Source organism: Ciconia boyciana, chromosome 3 (genome assembly GCF_034638445.1).
Source record: "Ciconia boyciana chromosome 3, ASM3463844v1, whole genome shotgun sequence".
Lineage (NCBI taxonomy): Eukaryota > Metazoa > Chordata > Aves > Ciconiiformes > Ciconiidae > Ciconia > Ciconia boyciana.
This window is the reverse complement of record NC_132936.1, coordinates 110179381-110205407: the sequence shown is the minus strand read 5'-3', so window position 1 is coordinate 110205407 and position 26027 is coordinate 110179381. Positions and strand designations below refer to the sequence as shown.

General features: G+C 37.0%; 1 protein-coding gene across 3 annotated transcripts in view; it reads left to right on the top strand.

Moving 5' to 3' along the window:
- LCLAT1 (lysocardiolipin acyltransferase 1) overlaps positions 1–26027 on the top strand; it is a 119309-nt gene that overhangs the window by 6269 nt on the left and 87013 nt on the right. The window contains exon 3 of one of the 3 annotated variants that reach the window (XM_072857070.1): positions 24643–24866. The exons of the other annotated variants lie outside the window; for them this stretch is intronic. The gene's annotated coding sequence lies outside the window, so the exon portion shown is untranslated. The remainder of the gene's footprint in view (positions 1–24642; positions 24867–26027) is intronic. 3 annotated transcript variants of the gene reach the window in all.

Below are 26027 nucleotides of genomic sequence, written 5' to 3'. Positions count from 1 at the left end.
TTTCCAATTGCTGCAGCTTGTGCTATTACTTTTAAGAAACTTAAATTAAACAAACACTTTATAATTTCACTTAATGATTTTCCTCATAAACAGGACTAACTCTTACCCAGAATTTGTGTGGTACAGTGGGAATTTCTCAAGCATTCAACTCACTGAACAGCAGTTACACGTTTTGTGCTCATTGAAGAACAACTTTTAACTCTTCTGGTAAGATAAAGCCAGGTGACAGCGGTGACCACATGCTGATCTATGGAAGTTAACTTTTCAAAGTGAACCAAACTGCAGACTGGCTTCCAGCTTTCAGGGTATGGTCAGGACTTGGAGCTTGTTCCTAGTTCCGCTGTGTAAATTTTTTTGATTGTGTATCAGCTGGAGTTGGGGGCCATGTGCTCCAGGGAAGTCATCGCTAGGTCCTTTAACAAAACCATGGAAAACTACAAAAGATTTCTCAGATAGCAAAACAAGTAGAAGAAATACTTACCTGTTAAGTCTCTGTTGGGAGTCAGTCCTTTTTTTTTTTTTTTTAAACTCTCCACTCGTGGAAAACCTCTTTCTCTTGAGTACAACATTTCAGAAAGTGTGAGGTAATACACTCAGGCCAAGGTTATTGAGCCAGTTTGTAGAGTCTGGTGAGGTAAGACTAATAATTTCCTTTCAGCCTCCTGCATAGACAGTAGCTTTCTTCTGGTCTTCCCTCTTCAGTGTGAAAACACCACTAAATCTGTCAACTTAACTAGTGAATTCCCTTAAAAAGAAAACAGTTTTAGCAATTTCTTTCAAGGTCTCTTGCCCAGGTCAGTAGATTTGTCCTGAGGACAAGTAAAAATGATGCACTGCCAGTGAACTAATTATGTGTAATTCATCATCAGATAGTGGAAACAATTAATGTTCTGGGAATTGGCATGCATTTCACATTTGGAAAGGGGGTGTTTGATTTGGTTTAATCTCTCTTAAATAATTGCAGACCGTCTGGGAAGATGGAATGTAATGTTCTGGGTATGTTTGACCTTTCTAAACTTTGGGGATAGACTGTTTTAGAAAAGGATTGGTTTTACTGCATTTTGTGCTGTCTCCATGAGGTGGATAGATTTTGCACTAGAGTTTCCTTACAAAAATACTTGTGCGTCAATCTGATTTATAAGAAGTGTTTTGCAGACTCATCTATTTCTAACCATTGAAAGTGACAAAGGGTGTGTCTCTCCCAAAATTATGGCTTTGCTCAGAGAAGTGTGTTCTTTTATTAGGAACATCAGGTTTAAATTTTCACTTGAATACCAAGTTTTAAATAAAATCCTGACAGTTATCCACTATTTCCAGTGCTTGCATGGGTCTGCTATTCATTACAAAATGGTTACTTCATAATTTTGTCATAAATGGTTGTATCTTTAGATCCCAATTTACAAAAATTACTATTCTAAGTAAATTTTGGAAAAACTTTCTTAACAGAGTGGTTTTTTTACTTATGTTGTAATAAAGGTAGACATTGTACTTATTGTATCTCGGTCCTATTCTGAGGAAAGAATCTTGGTCTCTCTCCTAAATATTGAGAAGCGTTTAGTTTTGCACCTCTGTTGGATACAGGGTTAGATGTTGAACAGTGTCAGCTCCACTAAGCAATAAAAAAATCCCACTTTAAGAAAATGCTTTAACTGAGTAACACATCTCATTTAGATTTTGACAGTGAGTAAAAGAGCTGTGTGTTTATCCTGTCTGCCACCTTAATAGTTTTTGAGTGACAAATGCCTGCAAAGATGTCAAGGGTTAAACAGCTATATTTTTGTGTGTTCTTATTACAGTAGGTCATTGAAAGACCTTGAGAGATGACTGATCTGTAAAATTGAGACAAAGGCTCTGTAGTTATGGTATATGGAAATTAAATATAGGCAGAAGCAAATGTGGCTTGAGTGGTCACAATAGGGATATTGCTAAAATGATTGTTGATAACACAGGAATATGTATTATCTTCTGTCTAAAGGGAAAATAGCTAAAATTATGGGGTTTTGTTAAAGTAATTGCAGTAGGCTATTGAAGAACAATATGAGGTGATACACAGCACCCTTGTGCAGTAGAATAGCTTTGAAAATATACTGATAGCGGTTATTTTTAATTAAAGAAAGAACCTTATGAGAAGTATAGAGGATTTAGTAAGCTTTGATTGTGTCAGTCACACGTTAGTAAGATTTTCTTATGGTCTGCCTTCTCTCTGTGCCTTTGCAGCTTGGCAGACCATCACCCTTCCGCAACAGCACTAAGCCCCTGAAGTGGCTATAGCAAATATTCACTTCCCATTTTTAAGGGAAGCTTTACATTATTCCCATGTTGCCTGTGGTCCCAAGTATATTCAGATTTTTGTTCATTTTACATGTGGACAATGGCAAATAGACGTGGTAAATATGGCTGTGTTTTCTTTTTTAGCTTTATGTAAGGCATCCATAAAAATCTGTTAAGCAAACTAGCATTGCACATATTGCCCATAGCTTTGTTATCATGAGCGCTGGGCATGCAGAATTAAGCTTGCTTTCAGAACAAAAGGTATCATCGTTGTGAGCAGAATGCTAAAACGAGTTTGCATGTTAGAAAGAAAGAAAGATTAAATTTCCTGTCTCCATCATCTCTTACTGCGTCTTGAAATACAGAATTAGCTGAAAAAAAGCATATTTAGGACAGGCTTTTGCTGAAGTTTAGAAACATGTCATTTATTCATAAATGTAAAGTAAGCAAACCTTAAAATTTAGGGAAACTGTCTGGTAGCTTTGGATTTCAGTGCAAGATATTCCCTACGTACAGTATTAACACAAATGATAATGTTTACTAGAAGTATCACAAAATGACATATTGGCTAGGAGATACCAAAAAAGTGGAAAAATAGTAGTTGCAAAATACTGTTATACATAGAGTTCCACAGGCTGCAGAATCTTTTAGAATGAAAATTTTCAGCAGTAGTGAAAATGGTCTGATCGGGCAGAAGAGTAATATTTTAATGAATGCTTATAGCATGACAAGAGGAAAGAAATTATCAGCAAGTATTTCTTCATCACTTAAAGACTGCTGTTACTGCTGTAGCTCTCCAGGCATTTAGCTAAGGGTTTACAAACCTTTACAGGGAGTATTTATTACAGACTGTAGAGCAAATGCCTTTGTTTGGCCTCAGTATCCTGTAAAGATGCCATTTCCCAGGATTTTTTGCACATGGGACCTTAGTTCTTCTGCCTGCAACTGGTGCAAGTCTCCCAGCTTTTAAGGACTTGGGATTTGGTGTTAGTACGGAGGAGTGGCCTACCCTTAGGAGTTGCATCTTCTTCTGTGAGACCTCAATGTCTGTCCTTCTCTTGAGAAAGGTTATGGTGTGCTTTTCTGCCAATTTCAATGTCTTGAAAGATTTTAATGTTCAGAGTGAGGTTATCAAGAACTTTCATTTCTGGTTTGGGAGCTATGGGGTTGGGGTTGATATAGAACCATCAGTCTCTTAACACCTCTCCCATAAGATGAACCTTACTAAGAGCTGTTAGATTTCCACCAGGCATGTACTGAAGAGCTAGAATGTAAAAGTGAAGTTCATGTTGGAATGAGATCTGGAGAGAAGCAAAGCTGTAGGCAAGTATTTTTCCTTTTTCCAAATGTTAAGCTTCAGCCATGTTAATATTTCTACAAAAACATTATTGATCTAATTTAAAGCAAAACTCTAGAACTGTTATATCCCACATGGCATGAAACATTCCTGCTTTTTTTGCTGGTGTATTAACTTCTTACACAGAAAGGAAATGAATTTTAGAAAGAATGTTATACATAAACCATTTTAGACCTTCTCTATTAAGGAAATACCAGCTGTCAAGAAAGATGCAGCCAATGTTGAATTATATTAAAAACTTCGTAAAGGAAATATTTGTCAAGGAAAAGTGGATTAATTAAAACATTTTAACTATTTAGGGAAGAAGGTTACAAAGTTCTATGTAAGCCTCTTCTAAATGCAGCCATTATTAAAAACCACCAATTTATTTTTTCAGAAGGAAGTTGACGTAGGTAAGTTGTTCCTTAATGTACAATGAAGAAATTTTCTGACTACAATGTAACTAGTAGGGGAAAAATAAAGAAAAAAAAAAAGACTTGGAGTCATTATACTTTATTACCTTTAAGTTCTATAAGCTTACTTTCATTGATTCTTCTTGATGGACAGAATTTTATCAAAAAGAAAATAGGTTACATTTTAGGATTTTCATATTAACGTTTTTATTTGAAAATCAGTTATTTTATGAGAATTAATAGCACTAGGAGGCATTATTTTGCTTCTGTAGAGGAAAATAGTGAAGTGCACATAAAAAGTTACCTGGATCAGGCATGTGAAACATTAAATATGATAGGATTTACTCTTTCTTTAATCCAGTCTAGCCTGCTGGCTTTAAGGAGTTGTACACTGAATATGCAGATTTAATGTAATGGTTTGAAACACAAGCTTTTGGTTTAATTACCACTTTGCTCTTTTTCCCATTAATCTGTTGATGCTATCAGATCTACCCTGACATGTAGCAAATACAGAAACAGTTCTATGTCTGTTACCTTTCTAGATAATGCTCCATTTTTTTTTAATTTAGGTAAAGAGGTTGAAGGGGATGCTTAGATGTTATGGTTATGTGACCTACTTAAATGTTGAGGTTTTGATTTTTAGAAAAGCATAAATATTGTATATGGGAATGTTAGGTCTTGCTCTGTTTAAGATATCCTACCTTTTCATTATAATTATTTTCTGGAAATTCATGAAGATCAGAGTGTTTTCTTTTGGTCATTGAAAATATTAAAATTAAATTTCTCAAGTTACACGATTGCTATTAGAGACGAGCAGCTGTTGTTCCCCAAAATTCTCTTCACACTAGGCTCGTGATCTTAGACTTTGTTAAAATACCAACAGAAACACAAGTACCAAATGATATATGGGCTAAACTTTTTAATGTCACCCACATCTCCACATTTGAATTGACAATCTGCAATTCCATTAACACATTACCTTTTTTCCCCTTAAGAAACTTACTGTTGAGGATGGCTTGTATTTTAGGAATGCCTTAAGGATTTAAGGAATGCAGTCTGTAGAACCCATTTTACTTGTTGCACATGCTTGATGTTGTATACTGAACTGAATAAAGGATTGAAGAAGATGATCATCTGAAGGTTTCCTTAGTTAAATGCCACTCTGAAGAACTGGATTTTGCTTTTTACTTGATAAGCAAGATATGTAATGTTGTTATTAACAATAGCTAATTGTGATCCTTGTATTGAATAGTAAGGTTTCAAGTTGGATACCTATAAAATAAAGAATGCAAAGCTTTCACAGCTGTGACTGAACCTAATAGCAACTGTGAATTGTGCTTGTGATATACTGCACAGTGACAAATATTCTGAAAAAAATTAGTCTGGAAACATTCCAGATTAGGCAGACACAATTCATATACTTTGTGCTGTGGATCTTGAGTTATAAAAATATAAATAGGATCTATTGTGAAAATAAATTACTGACATATAGCACTTTCAGATAGTAGTATAATGACCATAATACGGAGGAAAAAGGAAAAAAAAAAAAAGGGTTTTTCTCCTAGGATTTTAATAGCTTAGGCTAATTTTAGCACTGTACTATGAGAAGGGGAAAAAGAAACACAAAGTAATTTCTCCCTGCTAACCCTCCTGTCAAAGCATGTGCATTGGATGAGGCCGGGTTCCTGTTTGAAAAAATAAATAAACCAGCCAGGAAGGAACAGCCTTAATTCTGTTATTTTATAATTTCTCTGTTTGATTGTGCAGCTTCAGGATTCCAAATGTTTTTTGAGTGCAATATGAAGGTAACAATTCACTAACAGTGGGCTGGATGGTGCTGAATGCCCCGATCTTTTAGCTGTGAATGTAGCAAACTGTAATTATGCTGCAGATGACCGTTACTAAAGGTGATGTTCTCCCTCATGTAAATTCTGATGGTGCTGTATCTGACCTAAATGCTTCTGAGGCTGAAACTAGGTATTGTATGGTAGACTTCTACAGAATCACTTCATCTGTAGTCTGAGACTACAGGTGCTTTACTGGCAATCTGTTTTATCATATGCAAAATTATAGATATCTGAGATCAATGCTGACTCCAAAGAGAAGTAACTAGACTGAGTTCCTGAATATAGTATCAAGACCACTAATCATGTCAGGGCTAGAAGAAGAATCCATCAGTATTCCAAGTTATTTCTACAAAGCAGTTACCAATCGTAAATGATTCTGCAGTTTGACTGAATTATAGAGATGCTACTTTATGCCTCTCACTTAAATCTTGCTTTTGTCCAGAGTGAAATAGTTCTTTGTGTATTTACGTATGCATGATTGAGCATATGGTTATTGTTCCAAGGAGAAGTAAGAGGAAAATAGCCTCTTCTAATCTGTCAATCCACATTTTGAAATTTTCTTTATAGTAACTCTTGGGAAAATTGTATTAGCTATCTCGGTTCACTTTTTTCAATTTCAGTCTGATGCTTCTGCAATCAAGATGAAGGATGTTGGCTGGGATGCCTTTCTTCTGAGAAATTAATACTGAACCACTATGCGTTGATTGACTTTTACTGTCTAATTGGTGATAGACAGGTTTGCCCAACCTTTGTTGGCTTTCACAGTGAAGTTAAGCCTAAAAATGTACTTGAAGTTATTTGATCTAAATATATCTTAGTCTTTTATGATATTTAGAATGAGACAAAGCTTATTTGATGAACTGGCAGACATCCTTACAGGTGGATAACTTGGAGAGATGCGTTTTGAATGAGGTGTGAAGCTTGGAGTTTTAGTTTTATCCTAGTTTACCTTATTTGGTGGTCAGTTAAATATTTTATTCAGCTGTTGATCGAGGACACAGTAATCATTTTTATGGATATATCTGATTACAAATTACAATTAATGTCCAGAATTCCCTGCCAGTGAGAAATAATACTCCTTTATGCACTTTTAAAGTAAGAACTTGGGGGGGGGGGGAAGGGGAAGTTATTGCTACAAAGTATATTTCTGTTATCTGTCCTGCATAATAGAAAGTGACTGAATTATATTATCAAAATGTATAACAACTTTACCAAAATTGCAGGTTGTAGATGTTCTTTAATAGGGCATCTTGCAGCTAAGTTGAGCTGGTTCTTAATGTATAGAAAAACCTACTTTCAGTTTAAAAGGGTCAGTTATGATATATCTTGATGTAATTTTCCATCTATGTGCTTGATATCTTTATCTGACAGTATGGAAGCTACAGATGGAAAGTTATAAAGAGAAATTATTTGACTACATTAAGTGTTATGGGACAGTTGATAGATGAGTCCCATTAGCCATGTTGTGTTGAACTGCAGACAGCCATTTTGAAATATTTTAAATCTCTAGTGTTCCTGAACAACTGGAGGAGAATCCTTTTCTGATATTCCTTCAAAAAGGGATTATTATTTATTTTTGTTGTAGTTCGGTCTAAGAATTTCAGTGAAGTATCAGGAAATTATTACATTTTTTCTTAGTGACTAATGCAGTCAAACCAGATTTGGAGCTTGGAATCTGTTACCAGTAAAAAACGCTTATGATTATACTGTTAGAGGTCTTAGATCACTTTAAATTTCTTATTTCCCGTAAAATACCTAAAATCCCACCACTATAAGTCATAAGCTATTTATCTATATACCTTAATTGTATTTGTTGGATAGAGAATCCCGTAAGAGCAATCTTGTGCAAAGCTAGTTTTGCAAGTTTTTCTTTGTTCTGTTAATTACACTTGTGTTGATGCTTTTCCATTTCCAAACCCCTTCAAAGTTTCCAGTTTATATAGATTTTTGAGATGCAGAAAGTGATTGGTCTGAGTGTCTTTGTGCTGTATCGTTTGAAGATAACATGTGTCTGTAGCAGCTGCCAAACTGAAGCCTGAAGCAATGCCAGGACATTTATGCTGAGTTTACTAGAATGGCTTTCTCTATTTCTTGCTCTGTCACCATTAATCTCTTTCTTCTTTGCCACAATGTTAGCTATTAAAAATTCTGACGTTCTAAGAAATGCTTATCAAATAACTTCTCATTCTGTTTGTCTATTATATCCTTTTTGCATACTGCAGATTACTGTAAATTGCTCTGGAAAGCACTATGAAAAAGTAATGGCTTAATATAGATAAGTGAAAAGGATCTTTCAGTTGTTGCTCATGTCTTCTAGTCTACCTAGATGTTTGGTACTGGGTCCTCTCACCAAAATGTGGAGAGAGAGAGAGAAGTGTTGGAAGATCAGTGAACTTTTTTGTTTTGGAATATATTTACTTTTCCTAAAGTAATTTGAACTATTTTGTTAGGCCATACTATGACACAGAACTACTGAGACCTTATACACATTATGAAGAGTTTTAAAACTGGAAACAGTTTCACCTGTTTCCCGCCTCTCATTTATTTTTGGCAATGATTGGTATGAAAATGTCATCTTTATTTTCTTGATCTTCATGTTTTGTCTTTTAATCTCTTGTTAGTTTTTCTCTCAGCTTTGCAATATTGCAAAACAACATTATAAGCTTAATTATTTGCTTTATGAAGTTTAAACTGTTTGAAATGGAGCTGAGGACTGATGAATTTTTAAGTGACTTTATAGTCTCTTAATTTTGCAGCTAGCAGGGAGGTATTTTTCAGTAGCGTTGGCATAATTCAGAATTTCCTAAAAGTTGACCTTAATTATTCTGGCTTGAGTTAGGACCAGGACCAAAGGAATTATTCTAGTGGTTAAAGACGGAAACCCCCTCATGCTGAATTTGGACTGCTGTAAGTGCTCTCTCTCTCTCCTTGTTATAGAAACCCTGTGCAGCAGCTAAAGGGACACTCAGGGACTTAACTTCCCAGCTAATAAGGACACTCCGGATGCTTCTAGAAATTTTTAGGGTCGAGACCCTGCACAAACACATACTAGACATACTGGAGAGAGTTCAGTGAAGAGGCACGAGGGTGATGGAGCATCTGACATGTGAGGAAAGGCTGAGAGAGCTGGGACTGTTCAGCCTCGAGAAGAGAAGGCTCAGGGAGGGGGATCTTACCAATGTATATAAATACCTGAAGGGAGGGTGCAAAGAGGATGGAGCCAGGCTCTTCTCAGTGGTGTCCAGTGATAGGACCAAAGGCAATGGGCATAAACTGAAACACATCAGAAAACACTTTTTTACTGGGAGGGTCAGTGAGCACTGGTACAGGTTGCCCAAGGAGGTTATGGAGTCTCCCTCAGAGATATTCATAAGCTGGCTAGACATGGTCCTGGGGAACTGGCTGTAGGTGGTCCTGCTTGAGCAGGAGGGTTGGACCAGATGATCTCCGGACGTCTGTTCCAACCTCAGCCATTCTGTGTGATTCTGTTGTGCAAATGTCATACAATCTTTATTGGTTTGAGATTACCCATAGGTGATTCGCAGGGGAAGATGATTCTCCTTAAAATAAAAGATACCTTATTTATTCCTTTAAAGCTCTCATCAGCTTCAGAGGACATAACTACTTAGCTTAAAGTAAGTTGCAGAATAAGGGGTGTTATTTGGGAAACAGGGTTCCTTTCCTCTTTCAAGTCTTGGTAAGCGTGTGAATTGAGAACTGAAACAGTAGTTTTAGTTGCTGTTAGAGCAATTTAAATGTACGTTGTAACTAAGCCACCATAGGAGAATAATTTTCTTTCCTGAGGGAGGAAGGACAGAAGCGCTTGCTGTGTACTCTGTTTTGCTATAGGGTGTTTCTCCTCTTGTGTAATGGTCTTGCGCTATAAGAAGGGAGAGGAGCACTTTAAACACAGGAAAATGTGGTTGTTAAGCCACAAAAAACCAAGAGGTTTTAAAAGCTTGCATAGTATCAAAAGCAATTCTCTTTCTTGATTTTGCTTTCATTTTGAGAGTGACAGTTTAAAGAAAAGGATAAAAAAGTGACTTTCCTTTAGAGGATGGAAATCTGCTTGTCACTTTTGTAATGAAAATGCTTCCATTTTGAAATGCTTGTTTATTTTTGCAAGTTTGGAGTGGCTCTAAATTCAGTGACTTCAAAACGTGCCTGTACATTTTAATTGGCCTTCTTGATGCACACTTTGTTGTTAAATGAAACATTTTTATTGGCACAAAAATATTTGCCCCACCTATTTTCATTTGCTAGTGGTGGGAACGGTAACATTAAAGGCTGTTTAAAATATATGAAGTGAGTTCTGGGGTCATTCCCCACCTGTTATTTATTTTGGTTTATGCAAGAACAATGAAAAGTAATCATGTTGGTGAAGTTCTATCATCTAAGTAGCGGTTTTGGAGACTAACATCACCGTATCCTGCAAGGTGTAGATTTAGACAATTTATGCATCAGCAGATTTGATTGGCTTCTTCAAGCAAACTTGGGACTTCTGGGGTAACGAACAGTGAGTGTTGGCAAGAAAGGTCACTTCTTAGCTTTAAAGTAACCTAGAGTACATTGTACTGAATTATGGAACAAAAGGCTGTAAATACAGAAAATCTTTGATTAACTTCTCGTTTTCAAAGTGTCTTGACCTTTATTGAGTTCCCTTAGCTGACATTTTTAGAAGACTTTTAGTACTATTTCCTTTCATTATAAAGGGTTTATTTGCGTATTTGCTCCCACATATTTCATTGTCATTTTCTCTGCCATTTGATTTTCTTCAGCTACAACGGCATCTACATTTCACATCAGCATGGGCACTGTAGTAGTGTTAGTGATGTAGTCCTTCTTTATATAAGATTCTAGAAATGCATTTCTATAAGTAGACGTTATCTTGGTAAGCAAAAGAAAAATAAAGCAAACGAGTGAAAGAAAAAATAGCAAAGCTGATAAGCACCTACAAAAATCTTTGAAAGACAGCATAATATATTCAAATTAGGAGTAAATCACATAGGATTCACATCACATCTTTCTATTTTTAGTTTTGAAATTATTAGCTGTGTTTTCTATTTGAAGGTAATGACATATTTAGTCAGGCTTAATGCAAGTGAATCATAGTATTGCATTGTTATTGTATAAAATAGTGATTGTCAGCTGTGTTTCTTATACTCCTCATATTTTGGAGGGGAAAAAAACCCTGTGCTCTGGAAGTTGCTCAGACATTTCACAGTCTGGGGTGGTGATGAATAAATTATACTATAAATAATGCAGGCAACAGGAATACATATTTTTGTTTTGTTAAACTAGACTTCTCCAGTTGGCATCTTTCTTTCCTTTTCTTTATACCCCCTGTGGTGTTAGCAATGCAGGCTGTATAAGATTACAAATAATTTTTTTACAAGGAGTCATTGCAGGCTTGATCTCTTTACATGACTGTTCATACTGGTTCTACTGTCTAAGCTGGTAGCTCCCAGCTGTTCCTTAAAGGTCATGCCAGCAGTGCCTGTTAATATGGCTGTGTCCTTCCTTTCCCCAGTTCCTATCCTGCTGTTGCTGCAGCAGAATGGGAACTTCCTCCAACAGCTAAAGGCTGATTAAATCTTAGTATTTGGCACCTTGGATGGCTGGCTAGCTCAACGAGATCTTCCTGGCTTGGAGAGACAGTTTCTCAAGAGCATCCCTTGCTCTATAATAACTGTCTGAACAAATCCCAGATGTAAGATCTAATTTTCTCCTTACTACTTTCTTCCTCTTTAATACTGTGTTCCCTGAAGTCTTTAAGTTGTTTTACATAATCTGAGGTGCTGTTCACAGCTAACAATGCTTTGTAGTAAGATATTCCATGAAATGGGGACTTCTCCTTAGAACAAGATACAGAGTTTAGATTTTTTAACTTTATTTTAAAGATTCCAGGAGAGGGTGGAGGGTGGTGATGAGAAGCATGGGTTGTTTGCTGCTAAGAAGGTTACAGGCTTTTAATCACCTTGCTTCTGACTGGCTACCTGCTACTGATAGTTGAGGGAAACTGAGTGTGGGATTTGTACCTTTGTTGCTCGAATGGGTAAGTTGTCTGACTGCTGTCAATCCTTTTCCTTTATGGATTTGGATACTCAGCAACAGTGAAGAAGGTTTTAAAGATTGCTGATAGAACAAAGGGATTAGGTCTGTTTATATAGAAGACAAGATCAGCCTGCTAATGAATGAGTAATGCTGAGAAGGATATAAGCCCATGTATTTTATGGCTTAAGGTAAATGTTAACAGAGACTAAGAATAAACTTGCCATCACTGCCTACTGCAGGCTTTCTTCCTGCACCTTCTTATGAAGTCCATGGTTCAAGACACTGTCAGACAGGATGACTGGGTGGACTACTGCTGATTCAGTTTGGCGATTTCTGTGTTTTTTCTACTGGTCATTTCTTTCTTCAACACCGTACAAGATAACAAAGTCTCTTAGGTCAAGACACTGTAAATATTCATTCTCCATAAATGTTGTTCTGTTAAACACAAGTCAGATCTGAGTTTATAGAATCCTTTCTTTCTTCAGCCTGGGCAATTTTCCAATTTTCTGAGGGCACGCAGCCCAGCAATCACTCCTTCAGACAATTCCTCATCTTTCTCCTTTTTCCAGAATGAAAATCCAAAAATATCAGCAATGGGGGCCAAAATAACAAAGGAAAAGTGGGTGTTGCCACTTCTTGCCAGGTTTTTTGTAAATGTTCCTCTCCTTCACTGTCCCAGAATAATAACAAAACTTCCCAAAGAATCCACAAAATAAACAAGGCTCTTTTTTCAGCCTCTGATCTAATTCAGAGTAGATGCCATAATGAAAATGCTAGAGAAGAAGTACTGTAAAGCGTATACTTCTTATCTGACTATTAAGGTTTTATTCCACATCTGTTAAGGTTGCAAGAAATTCTAAGGCAACTGCTAGGTCCTTGATGATGCTCAGCTGTTATTCTTGTTTCTAGGGTATCGATTGGGTTGATGCTAGTTGCTCTTCTTTCACTTGATAGTGAGGAATCTTAACTGGGGCATGAGTGGATAGATTCTGTATATTCTGTAGTTTAGGACAGAGGGAGTGAAATACTGTTGTGAAGAACTGGAAAACCAGGGGATACAAGCTCCAGAGAGAGTGATCCTAGGCTAGAGATTCTCTGATCCGTGCCTGCTTGTTCCTCCCCCAGCTTCAGCGACATGATCAGAAGTAGTAAGTAGGATGAGGGGGTACAGTAGGCCAGTGAGATCCAGGAATCGGTGTAAGCAGACCAGAGGTGGGATTAGAAACCAAGGCTGTGCTGGCAGAATGAGTTAATACAACTGAAGGGCCAAAGATCACTGCTGAGAAGCAGGATCAGAAACTAAGACTGAATGACAGCAAGAGGGACAGGAAGCAGGTATTTAGAGCAGTAATCAGAATGTTATCTGCAGCTACAGAATAGCTGTTTCGGTTTCTTCTATACCAGATGAGTGTGGCAACAATTAATGGAGTTCACAAGGTCAGTTCTTTGACTCGTTGAATGCTGGTGGCTGGCTGCAGCTTGTCTGTCTTGAGTCACATGTGCTGCTGTTCTCTACAGGTGTTCTTATTTTAGTTGAAATTCTTGGGGTTACAATGAATTCACTATTGTGAGAGTTTAAAGAGATTTTTTTCCCCCCAAAGGTGTTTTATATCAACAAGTCATTGAATTTAATCATGTTCATGTGTGATAGGAAAGAACAATTTCTTCATCAGTGGATTTACTAGAGGAAGTTCTGCTGCCTGGGTTTATGCATTCAAACTCTGTGAGATTGCTGCCTTTTGATCTGTCAGATCTACGTGATTGATCTGTATAATGCAATGACTGTGAATGAACTGTGCCGTGACACATTCAAAGAGCTAATAATTGTTTCCTTGAAACCATTGCTACCTGTGTGAGTCATGGTGGGACTTGTGACCTCCCTAAGATGTTTTTTGAGGATCCTAATTGTGACCATTCTCCAGAGAGTTAGTATCCATGAAGTATTTCCAGGTCAATGACTGTCAGACTGGAATTCCCAAACCAGAGGGAACAGCCACCCAAACTGAGACATAGTCTGGAATCTGAGGACCATGTCTGTGTAAGAAAAGAGCTTCTCAGTTCCTGTGCTTCTGCTTCTATTTTGATTGCTAATGTAGTTTCTGTTTTGTTTTTTTAAATTTATTTTGGAGAGTGCAAAAGCTAGAAAAATTGATTCATCAAGTCCAGGCAATGTCTCATTGGAAGACTCCTGGAAAACCACACTTGTTCTAGAGACAAACACGATGTCGTTTCAGTAGCAGAATCCCTTTGTGAGCCTCCTGGAAACAAACGTTTTGCACAAGGACTCAATTTTTCTTGTTCTGAATTCATTCAAACAAATTACCCTGCAGACTCTATTTGTGGTAAACTTTTCTTGAGAAAGCCTTTTCTTGAGCCCTGTTCAGAATCAAGACTGAATCTGAGTGCTGTTTAGAAGCTGCAAAGGTTGTAAGCGTGTGAACAGGTAAATGTATTGAGCAGAACACTGTGCCTCAGTCTTCTAAGAAGGTAGGAAGATCAGTGTCCTTTAGAGCTTCCAGCTGGTATTTCCATCTGTTCTTCAAACTGTTGTGCTCTCCATAAAAAAGTAAGTTGACCTAAGACAGCAAAGAAGCTTGCTTTTCTTTCTTTAATTAGGTGATGACTTAAGATATTTACAGAGGAAAGAGGATAATTTGCTTAAGTACAGCCAATTGATAGTAGGGGTGTTGAGAACCTCTCCATCTATAGGGATCTCTTTTCCCCTTCTGCATCTGAACAATCCCAAGTTTTTGGTTTTTCTAGTGCAGGAGCAAAGATAGAAGGCTGGTTCAGAGTGTCAGGGAGGGAACTAAGACATAAATCCAAGTGATCTTATTGGGACTTTGACACATTTGCTTTCCAGCTGATTGAGAACATAGCCATGAGAAGAATGTGCTTGGGAATTTTCCACCTGCCCATTTGACATAGGACAAGAAAGAAACCATTCATTTCCTGACAGCATGTCTGAAAACTTCAAGTGGAATGGTTATTTAATGTGTTTGGGTTTTTTGGCAATCTGATTCATAGTTTTTGACTGCTTGTAGTTGCAAGCTCTTGATGCAATTTTTTTTTTTTTAATTCCATGAATAAAAAGATGCAACAGACAAATCTTCAGGGCGTCAGAGCATACTGTGGTCTATTCTTTTGTTTTGTTCTCCCTCTAATAGCAGGATAAATTAAAAAAAAAAAGTATTTTGGGGCCTGTCTTCTTCCATCAAGCCTCTAGGAAAGAAAAAAGAAAGGGCGGGCAGGACAAGTGGGCATGGAAAATTTTATGAAATTGCTCATGGGTTTCCTTTTCGTATGAAATTTCCCTGAAATTTTCCCCATGACTCATTTCCTACTTGATTCCTTTTTAAGTGCATAGTTTGGGTTTTTTGTTGGGGGTTTTTGTGTGTGTGTGCGGTTTTTTGTTTGTTTGTTTTTTTTTAAGACAAGTAGGTAGCGTTTTCCTACCCAGTGTGATGTGGAATTTGCAAAGGTGTATGTATATTCAGTGTTTAAGTTATTCTGTGTCTTCTGAGTGCTTAGACATTGCAGTCTATTCTCCCTAGGGACAGATGCCCTCTTTTCTCTAACTTCTCTTTACAGCCCATGGGCAAAGACAGGAAGCAAGGAATGCCCTTCCGAAGAAAACTGATATTAATCAGAGGTGTATTGTGTGAGGGAAGAGGTGGTGGGAAGTAGGATATTTTATTTTAGCAGTTGTCTATTGATAGTTGCAAAGGTCTTGTATTGACAGAAGGTCAATGAGGGAATTTGTTACGGTTTCGTAATTTCTGACTTGCAGTTTTCAGTTCATGCTGAGGTACACTCTTTCTGCTGGATATAGACTTCTCTAGAACTCATTCCCTGAAATGCCACGTGGCATCTTCTACAGTGATAAGGGCAGCTCTTTTCTGGATTGAAAACTTGCATGACTAATTCCTTTTTATTGGAGAAACAGAAATACTGTCCAGTGTGAGAGGTATAAAAGGTTGATAGAATACCAGAGTCCTTTACCAGCCTATAGTCATTGCCACTCATAAAATAAGTTCTGTGGAATCCATAAATACTTCATTTACTGTGAATACATCTAGTCTGACCAAACTCTTGGACATGCTTAAAGCTCTACAATATAATTCTTCTTACAAGGGGGGAAAAATCAAGACTCTGGGGGTTCTTCTAGTACCTGTAAGATAGGGCTCACTTCTTTTGTAGAAATATCCATGATAATATGTTCTAGTGCAATTAACGTTTAGTATAACCCTTCAATGCATCTGAAGCGTTGTAAACCCTTAGAGATCTTGGCAGTGTTTCTTGGAATATCTTATTCCATAAAGGTTTGTATGATCTGATCACCAAACTATCTGAATGCTCTTCACAGTGAATTAAGGCCTGTCCTCTTTTCCCCTCCCCTCCTCTCCCCACCCCCTTCCAGGGTTCAGATAAACTGTCTTATTTACAAGACCTGAGTCTTTCAAAAAAGCATGTGATGTCCGTAGAGAAACAAATGAAATTATTTAAATTCTCAATTATTAATTTGGTGGAAAATAAAGCTTAAATACTAGAAGTAAAAATGCCTGCAGAGGTTAATTCAGTTTTGATCTACACATTGGTAGTATCTTTGATTTATGTGAACACGTACTACTTTTTCTCTAACTAGCTAAACTTATAAGCAATCAAATGGAGAACCTTGAATGAAGAATGTCGCTTACTCTTTAATTAGAAACATACCTACCTGTCCTGCTCATAAGTAGTGCAGTCCTCCTAATGTTGAAAATTTCATGGTTAAACTTATTGATCCTTTATGAAAAAGGAGCTTATTTTGTAGAGAAATTAAGCTCACTTCTTAGCTAGGCTCTTTCCATATGACTAACAGCATAATTTCTTCTAGTTGGATAAATTACTACATCTGAAACAAGTTTGGGATACTTGAAGGGAAGTCTTAAGACCAAACTGAAAACTGAAATCCAAAATAAGATTAAAGTAAAATAGTAATAAAAAAACCCTACCCCCCCACACCTTCCCACCCCAATATAACTAGAGAAATCTTCCCTGCGTTAACTTACAGCTGTTATGTCATAGGAACTTGCAAATACTGAGAGGAAGTGGCAATCTCCTTGACTGGCAATGCTGGCTTAGTTCCCCTTTCTAAAATGGAGTTTTCCATCCAGGAATAGGTAGATGTATTGCAGCTCACTTTTGATTTAGGTGTATTTATGAATTTCCACATGTAAAGTGTAAATTTTTAGCTTGTTTTGAAGTATCAGTATATCTAAGTGTCGATATATGCTATTTAGCTGTTTGTTCAACTAGGTAGGAACCCTGAGCAAAAACTTGCTGCTGAGTTTGATTTTTACAATCCTGTTTTTGGGTTCTTGTCTCTGAATGTACAAATAGCTATAAGTATTTGTTGAAAGGCCAAGTTCTTGTAAATTAGATGCATGCTCAGAAAGTCTCTGATAAACTAGGCAAACTAAATTTCCCAGCTTAGTCACTGTTGATTCTTTTCAGTTACGAATAATTTAACTGGAGGCAAATGTGGCTGTTCCTGAGTCAGGAGAAAAATTATCTGGTGAATATAGTTGTCATGACAAAAGGAAGAAAATTTTTTGAATCAGTGGCATTTAAAATGTTACCACTTTAATGACTGTACTAAATAGTCCATTATTAAGGACTGGTAGCCTATTACTAATGTATTTATATATGGGGCAGGAGGTTGGGGTACTCGTGGCATTAGTAATAGATTACATCCTTGAGACTATTAGAGGGTAATGGGTTAACCTCACAGCATAGTGAGTAGGGAATCTTTCTGTCTGATGTGTGTTTTATCATCTGTAGGTTACTTTTTAAATTTATAATTTCTTTTGAAAATAGAACTGGCTAAGGGAAAATTCTAGTGGTCACGGCAATGTTTGCCCAGTGTGAATCTGGTCTAGGATGGTCTTTGAATACATATGATTATATGGAAAATAAGTTTCGTTGATCAAATTCAGTAGTGTTAGTAATGTGTTTTACTTAGCTGTTCATGATGTATTATTACATTTGTCCAGTTTATCTAAATGAAGACTGAAGTTTCATGGTTAGCTTGCAGTTATCTTTATGGAAACAAAATTATTAAATTGAAATATGGGTCAATAGCATAATAGTAGGACATGGTAGATATCCACATGCTGGTGTCTTCAAACAGGGCAACCTTGGGCAACCAACGTTGTTCTAGACAAACTATTGTTGGCTAAGTGAACTGAATTGAATAGCCTTCCATAAACATTTGATTAAATGATCTAATGGTATCTTCTGGGTTTAGAAGATATGATCTAATGGTGTCTTCTGGGTTTTTTTCTCCTTCTCCTTTGAGGAGGAGAAGCCCATGACACCTAAATACAGTTTGAATCTAACACAGTTTTTCCAAATGTCTTCTGGTGGCATTGATGGAAGAATATTCTTTTGCATAAGTTGGCAGGAACAAACAGAAAGAAAACTGAAGAGGGAGCTATTTTGCAAAAGGACTTCATTTTGCAAACTGTGTCTTTCATTGCTGAAGTTTGTTATGACTCTGTACATGTTTAGTCACTTCTTGTATGTAAAGAGAAAAAGGGCAGTTTTCATCGTCACTTCTTATCCTTTTCATATGTAAATGTTAGTGAGTATGATAACCTGGGTCTCGAACTGATCTCTCAAACAGCTTGAAAGGGCTAAACTTCATTATTTGCTGAAACTGTTCAAAACTCCAAGCTGTGTGGGTGTACAGCGATAGTTGCATGTTCTTGTAGGAAAACCTTTATTCATAACAGGAAACTCTTCCAGGGCATCCTGTACCCTGTTGCTTCCATCCCTTTTCTCAGAAGAAAATCTTGAAAAAATATTGCCTGCATAGTGTTTTGCATTTGGATGGTTCTAATATCACGAAGATGTGAGGAGAGTGAGGCATCCCTGAGGTTAAGTGTCTCTTTAGCTTTTCCTACTATGATTGCAGATTTTACTCAGAAGTTCTAAAATATTAACCCCCTGTAGATCAAGCCTCCATGAAAATAAGCTGTGTGTGTATTTGCTGCTTCACAGGAAAAGAAAGTGGAGTTTTCTTTTGTGAAATTAGATTATAGGATCAGCCTACTGAATGGAGCGAGATGGGATGAGGAATGAGGGGAAATAATTCCAGTAACCCACCTTAAGGCACTTGTGTAAATGCCCAAAATGAAATGAAGGAAATCCTTCTTTGAGGGATTGGTACTAGGCTCGGTAAATTCAAAATTGCCTAAGGTAGTTTTGATCCAGGATCTTAAAGTCTGTACTACTTTGCTGGTATGAAGCAGAAGACAGCTATTTTCTTTTCAATTTAATGTTTTCTCTCAAAGATTCGAAAAATAACCAAATCTTTACTCTAGAAATATAGTAATGTTATTGTAATATACATAACAAAAGAGGTGAAAGCTGACGTAGAAGGTGATTCTTAAAATTATTTCAATTCTTTTGACTTCAGCATCTATGTAAGCTAAAACACTTGAAGAATTGTGCTCCTTTACATAAGCACGTCTTGCTCTGGAAGCTGCTTGTGGTTTAGTGTTTCATCACAATAATGGCAGCTTATATGTGCTGCCAAGAGACCATTACTTTTTCTTCTTGCGCTCAGGCTGTTCCAGTGAGATACCTTTAGGGTGAGAAAATGCATATTTAACAAATCCTGTCATCACTGCCTATTCAGTGAGAGAGCTTTGTGTGTGAACTTCTTACCCCATTCCACCAAGCATAATTGCTGATATTTCTATGGAGCAAAGTTTAGTTAAAAAGCGGGGGGGGGGAGGAGGATAAAATAAAACCTAATACTGGAATCAGATGTGATGTACAAGGAGAAATTTTAAAAATTACTTATGTAAATAATAAAGATTATTTGATTGTAAATACTGTAGTATGTGTACAAAAAGTGTGTTGCCTTCTGCAAGGAAATCAATGGGAAGGTTCATCTGATGATGTTAGAAACTTATTTAGAAAATAGGTTGTGCCATAATAAAACCTTGATCCTTTTGAATTTTTTGTTTTTAGCCCCTAATGATACTCCCTTCAAAGCACCAACTGCAGCTTTACCTCCGCATCCTTTGCCTAATGGGAATATATCAAAGAGTAGCACATGCTGGGAGTAGTGCAGGGCTACGCATGTGCTATTTGACCAGCCAACTGCTTCCAAACAGAATTTATATGGCTGTGTTATTTCAGTGTACTCTTTGAAAAGAAGGTTAATTTGTCATATGAGTAAACTGGTGAAGGTGGAGGAGGATCTAAAAATCCTGGCTTTGGTGACTATTGCTAGCTTACCTTTTACAACAGAAACTAGCAAAGGTGTCATTTATTCTTTTTCTTTTTTTCTCCTCCTATTCACTATTCTCCATAGCAAAAAAAAAAAACCCAAACAAATTAAGAGACCTTTGATTAAATAGTAAGTATGGGTAGTAATATCTTTTTTAAAAACTGAATTACTGTATGCATTGCCCATAAAACTTTTCTAAATGTTGATGTAGAAGGTTGTTTACATTTCTTGATATATTCAAATCCAGGGCAGAGGGAAAGTGAAGACTTGGAGAATAGTTTCATGAACATTTGTCTTCAGTATATTTTTCTGAATACTCTGTTCTGGCGTTTTCATCAATACATCAAAATTAGTAATCAGATTTAATTGCTCAGCAGTCCTTGACATCACTTAGTCCAATGATTGATTCCTCTTACCAGCATTACTTTAATAATATATGTTTGATTCCAAGAGAAGAGATCTTTTTGAAAAGTTTTTGTGAAAGCTTCTTTTCTTACTGTAATGGTTCAATAAAATGTTCAGCTGTGGCTGAATTGGAAAGGAAACACACGTTGTTGTAGCTTGTATCTATGTTGGAAAAAAATTTTCAATATAATAAATCTGAGCTGTTGTTGAAAACTCTGTGCTCAGCAGGAATCCATGTTTCCTCAAGTTGTTTTCAAATTTTCTCCTTACTGCACTTTTGAAAACTTTCACAACCAGCTTTACCCCTCCTTCAGTGAGTTAGGCAAGGGTTCTTGGGAAAGATGGGTGATGGAAAACTCAGGCTCATATACGTCTGAGTCAGTACATTAATCTTCTGGGTTGTAATTGGCTTCAAATTGTCTTTGTTAGAAGGCATGTTGTTTTGCCTTGCTTAGCTGTAATACAGGGCTTTCCAATAGCTCTAGGCTTTCCCTTTGACAGAGTATGTTCCTTTATTCCCACTACTGCATTGTTTTGGTTCTTTCTGTCCTCTCTCTCTGGCTGTTAATCTGTGACAACAGCAGGAGCAGGTGAAAATGACTTGTGCGAGAAGAAAGTTTTGAGTGGTAAGCAACTTTATGTAAAATTAAAAATGATATGGTTTAGCCTTGAGAAATTATGGGCTTAATCAAAGTTATTTGTGTTAATCCAAGTATATAACTGATACTATAACAGCCTGGGATTTTTCTCACAGCACATTTGTAGGTACTGTAGTAGAAGTTGCAAACATTTATGTTCTATTTAAACTGTGAAAAATGCATTATTAATCTTTAAATAAAACGATATAATTCTCTGCATTTCTGTGGAGAGCTTTTAAGGCCATGTACATATTAAGAGCTACTCTCATGGGAAGACAGTGGTCTTGCATAAATTCAGATCAAAGTACATACAAGAAATCATATTTAGTGTCAAGAGTAGAAGCACTCAAAAGAAGTGTCTGCGTATGTTCCTCTGTGAAAGTTAAAATTAGGAGTTTTTAACTCAACAATCACAGCTTAGCTTTTTCAGAGGTGTTATTGCCTCAATAGTTGCTCAAGGTGGGCCTGCTGAGGGAAGAAGTCAGAACTCTGAAGGGCAGGACCCTTGCCTTGCTTGTCACTGATTTTAGTGCCATTGTGGAGAATTAGGTTTAGGACCCTGCTCAGGATGAGTTCAGATATCTAGGAGTGAGTGTTTCTCAGTTAGGTGCCTCCACTAGAACAGAAATTCACATACTATTCATTCTGCCCATGAGCTTGGAAAGAAGCATCCCTGCATGTCTTCTTGGTTTTATGCCTCTGGGAAAGACAGGAGGTTGACCCAACTGTCAGTTAATTAACTCATAACATTTTAGTAAAGAGTTGGAACAATTTTACTGTCCCTTGTTTGATGAAGGTCTTGTAACTATAGTTTCTCTAAATAGTTTCCATGCTTTTGTTAGTATTTACTTATAGTAGCATAAATGAATAGCTTTAATAGACTCCAAGTGATACTGTGTAATATCAGGTCTTCGATCCTTGTGTTGCATCATTTGCCATCACTACTCTTGTTTTTGTTTATCAAGCTGTTTGTGTGGTGGTCATGCTGGCAACAAACATATTTCAGAGCTGAACATCTCAGGATTGGATAAGATAGCTGTCTGTTCTATGCTCAAATGAAAAATGTCACTTAGCTCTGGGACATAAGAATATTTCATTGTCAATGCTGTTATTTTTAATGCTGGCGCTTCTGTGTTCAACTTTGTAGCTGTGCTTGTGATGATTTTTTTTAACTTCAGCATGCCTTGCAGTCATACCAGAAGTGGACTAATTTTCTTGAGGCTGTATTGTTTGAATGCAGAGTGTCCCAGTATGTAAAGATATATTGTTCTTTGGTTATTTGGGAGTAGTGAGAGTTTCAGCAGTGTGTTTACTTTCATAAGACCCAGGGAGAAGCCTCAAACTGATGAGGAAGAGAGGGAAGTGCAATGTCATAAGCATCTGTTTTTGACAAGTCCATGATTTATAATTTCCCCAATAAAAATATCACCTCCACAATGCCCATTGCAGTGAACTCATTAAAGGCATTTCAAGAGCTGTGATTGCAGTTGGGAATTCTTCTGCAAATGCAGCTAGAAAGATGTACGTGCTTGCTCATATATATCTTTAGCCAGTTGCCCAGGTACTTCACTTATTAATGAGCATATTTTACAGCTTGAAGATAAGCTCTTCTAGCTTCTGTTTCTGTGATATTAGTGTGCTAATCAGAAATAGCAGATTCTTTCCAGGAATTCTGTGGTTTTGTATAATCTTTTCCCTGAAAGGTCGGGGCACTTGGTAGAACGGGAAACATATGCCAGGGTGTGTTCCCTGTTGGAAATAACTGAGAGACTGCTAGATCTTCTTGGAAGAGAAATTCTTGGGGGGGGGGGGGAGGAAAAAAAATCCTTATAATGAATTGCTAGATCATTAACTCTAAATCTGTCTGGCCCTAAAGAAAAGTCTAGATACAGCTGGTATGAAACATGTTCCATGACTATAGAAACTGCTATGAGAAGATTCCTGATTTAGGTATTTCTGGTAGCATGATCTGCACAGCCAAATCTGGATAATATCTTCCTTTTTTGGATATGATTTATTTAGTGCAAAGATTGAGTCATTGCATTTCCTCTTAGATTCCTTTTTTATTATTATTTCTTTTACAGGGGAGAAGGGATACCAATAAATAATCTTCTCTAGGCTATGTCTACCTTGTCACCTGTCTCCTTTATCTTCCACATGATAGTTTTGGTGTAGGTCAGGGTGTTCTTTATCTTCTGGCCTCTCATCCCTGAGGTATGAGCAGCATAGTTTCCTTAACTATCCAAACAATTTTTTGCTTCGACAATCACGGTCTTTTAAAAGTTGTTCTGTCTTTTTATTCCTTTCCCCTATCACTTTGGAGCTTTTAAGGCACTTTTGTAGCAACATCAGTGGTACTGAGTCGGAGACTGGAAGCCATCAGTTGGTCTATAACAAAATGCCCCAAATGTGTGTTGGGAGGCTCTTTATCTATAGCTCTTGTGCGGCTTTCCTTCTTTCCTCCCCTTTTTTTCCTAATAGCTCTTGTTAAGCTAGAGCTTTGCTCACATGTGTAAAATCTAGTAGTCCCTGAATAGCTATAATGGGTTATTTCCCTGACTGGGTCACTTGCTGTTCTGTGATTATTTCATGGGTACTTTATTCTTGAATTGCCTAGCACCTATGTGTCTGCCACAGCCCGTCTATCTAATGAATCTGCAACTGCCAAATGTATTTGCAGCTGACTTGAAACTCATTCTTACTGTAACATTGACTTGGTCTTTGTCATGGGAAATACAACACCTATTAAACCACTTTTAATTCTTTTTTATAAGCTCCTTTCAGTTCTGGCAAACGTTATTAGAAACTGAGATTCTGTTTCAAATGAGCTACTGTTTTACATAATACAAAGCTAAAAAGCTAAAAGTCTTAGTCTTAGATGTTGCTTTTTTCCATTTGTCTTCTGGTGGCTTGGTAAAGTATTGCATAAGCACTGGCAGATAACTTATCTGGTTGCTTCAGCATTGAATTGCTTTATTTAGCTGCTTATACTGGTAATTTGTTATAGGATGAAATGACCTTGCTAAATGTCCATGCAAAACATTGTTATTCGTCAATAGCACTGGGTCTTTGCATCTAAATGCAGAACACTTTACGAATCAAACGGTCGCTCGTATCTTCCTATGTGTTTGAGGGACCAAAGCCATTCAGCTTTAACAAGAAACATGAGTTGCTTTATTATACTATATTGGTAAAACATTTTCGGGCTTTGAGAACACTTAAAGTTTGAAGAAAAATGTTGTGTGTTTTATAGAATCAGATTCAGTAGCCCTGGAACCAGAAGCAATGTATCTGCATCAGCCTCCCGCTGTGCATGGGCTGAGAATCCCTGCTGAGACACGGAGCTTTATTAGCTGAAGTACAGATCGTCTAACTCAGCTGTGCGTCTTCCCAGGCAAAGCTTGCATCTCTGCACAGAACCACGCAGATGGGTGAAGGAAGTGTTTACACCGTGAAATGCAGTGCTCTCCTAGAAATGGTTTTGAAGACCTGGGTCGACTTGAAGCCCTGAGGACATCCCTTTGGAGTTCTGTCAGAAGAGAAGCCTCCCTTTGTAGCTGGTGGAAAGAAAGAATTACAGAGCTGAAGATGGGGTTAAAGCTACAGTTCTTAACACTGGTTTGTAATGTAATCTTAGAAATATCCAGATATGCTGTTGACTGATCCTGCTGGTGAGCTGTGCAAATGAGATTTGAAGACTGTTCTCTAGAAGGCTCCGAAAAGCATAGCAGAACTTCATCTCTTACTGTAAGGTTTTGAAGCAGAAATATTAGTTAGTAGTGGAACAGTAGTTTGGCAATGTGTGGTTTTTGCCTATATTGCTTTGGGTGTTCCATCTTCACCAAAACATAACAGATTGAGAACAGGATTTCATGTCCAGAAATGGAACAAATGCAAATAAACTGTTTCTGCGGCTTCTAGTGGGAATGAAACATTTAAATTTTCTGCAGAACTACTGCATTTTTCCTCTTTTGCTTTGAAGCCTGCCAGGTAACAGATCTATTGTTTCTACTATGCTTACCTTGGAAAGCAGCCAGCCTTTAAGCATAACTCACTAGAAAACTACAATTTATGTGGCTTTTAAAGTTGTTATAAACATGTGATATTTGCTGATGTGTAAGTATGCTTCAAAGTGCTGTGTATTCCTGATGCAAAGGCAGCCCTGCAAAATTTCAAGTTCTCTAAAGTATGGGATTTTCCAATTAAGTGGCTAGAACATTTTTAATGTTATTGGCAAATGTGTTTTTTTTTTTTTCTTTGATATTTGTCTTGGAAATATATTTTAAAAAGCCTGAGGCAGTTGCAAGACTCAAAGGCTTGGCAGAGTTATATGCAATTGATAATAGCAATTTATCTTTAATATTGTTAAAAAAAAAAAAGTGACATAAATTTGTCGGTAGGCACTGTTCTCCATCTCTTGTATAAGTACTGTTTAGCCAGAATGACTTACATGGTAGGGAAATGAAGATAAGTCTCTAGTTTTTCTTTTCAGCCCTTTAACAATTCTGAGAGTAGATAAAATCCATAATCTGATGTTGCAATTGATTCTAGGTGGAGACTCACTGGCTTCAGTAAGTTTGCTGTTGGGATTTTTAGCATGGGGCCTGCTGAAGTTTTATAGCTTGTAATGTGCTACTAAGAAAAGGAATAAAGTAGTTTAGCAGTTGCTGTTGTTTTACAGGTGATGGCTGTCATAGTATAAAAGATGTTAAAAAAAAAAAACCAACAAACCCATGCTGTAATATTACCCACCCAGAATCAAATTCATTTATAGCAGAC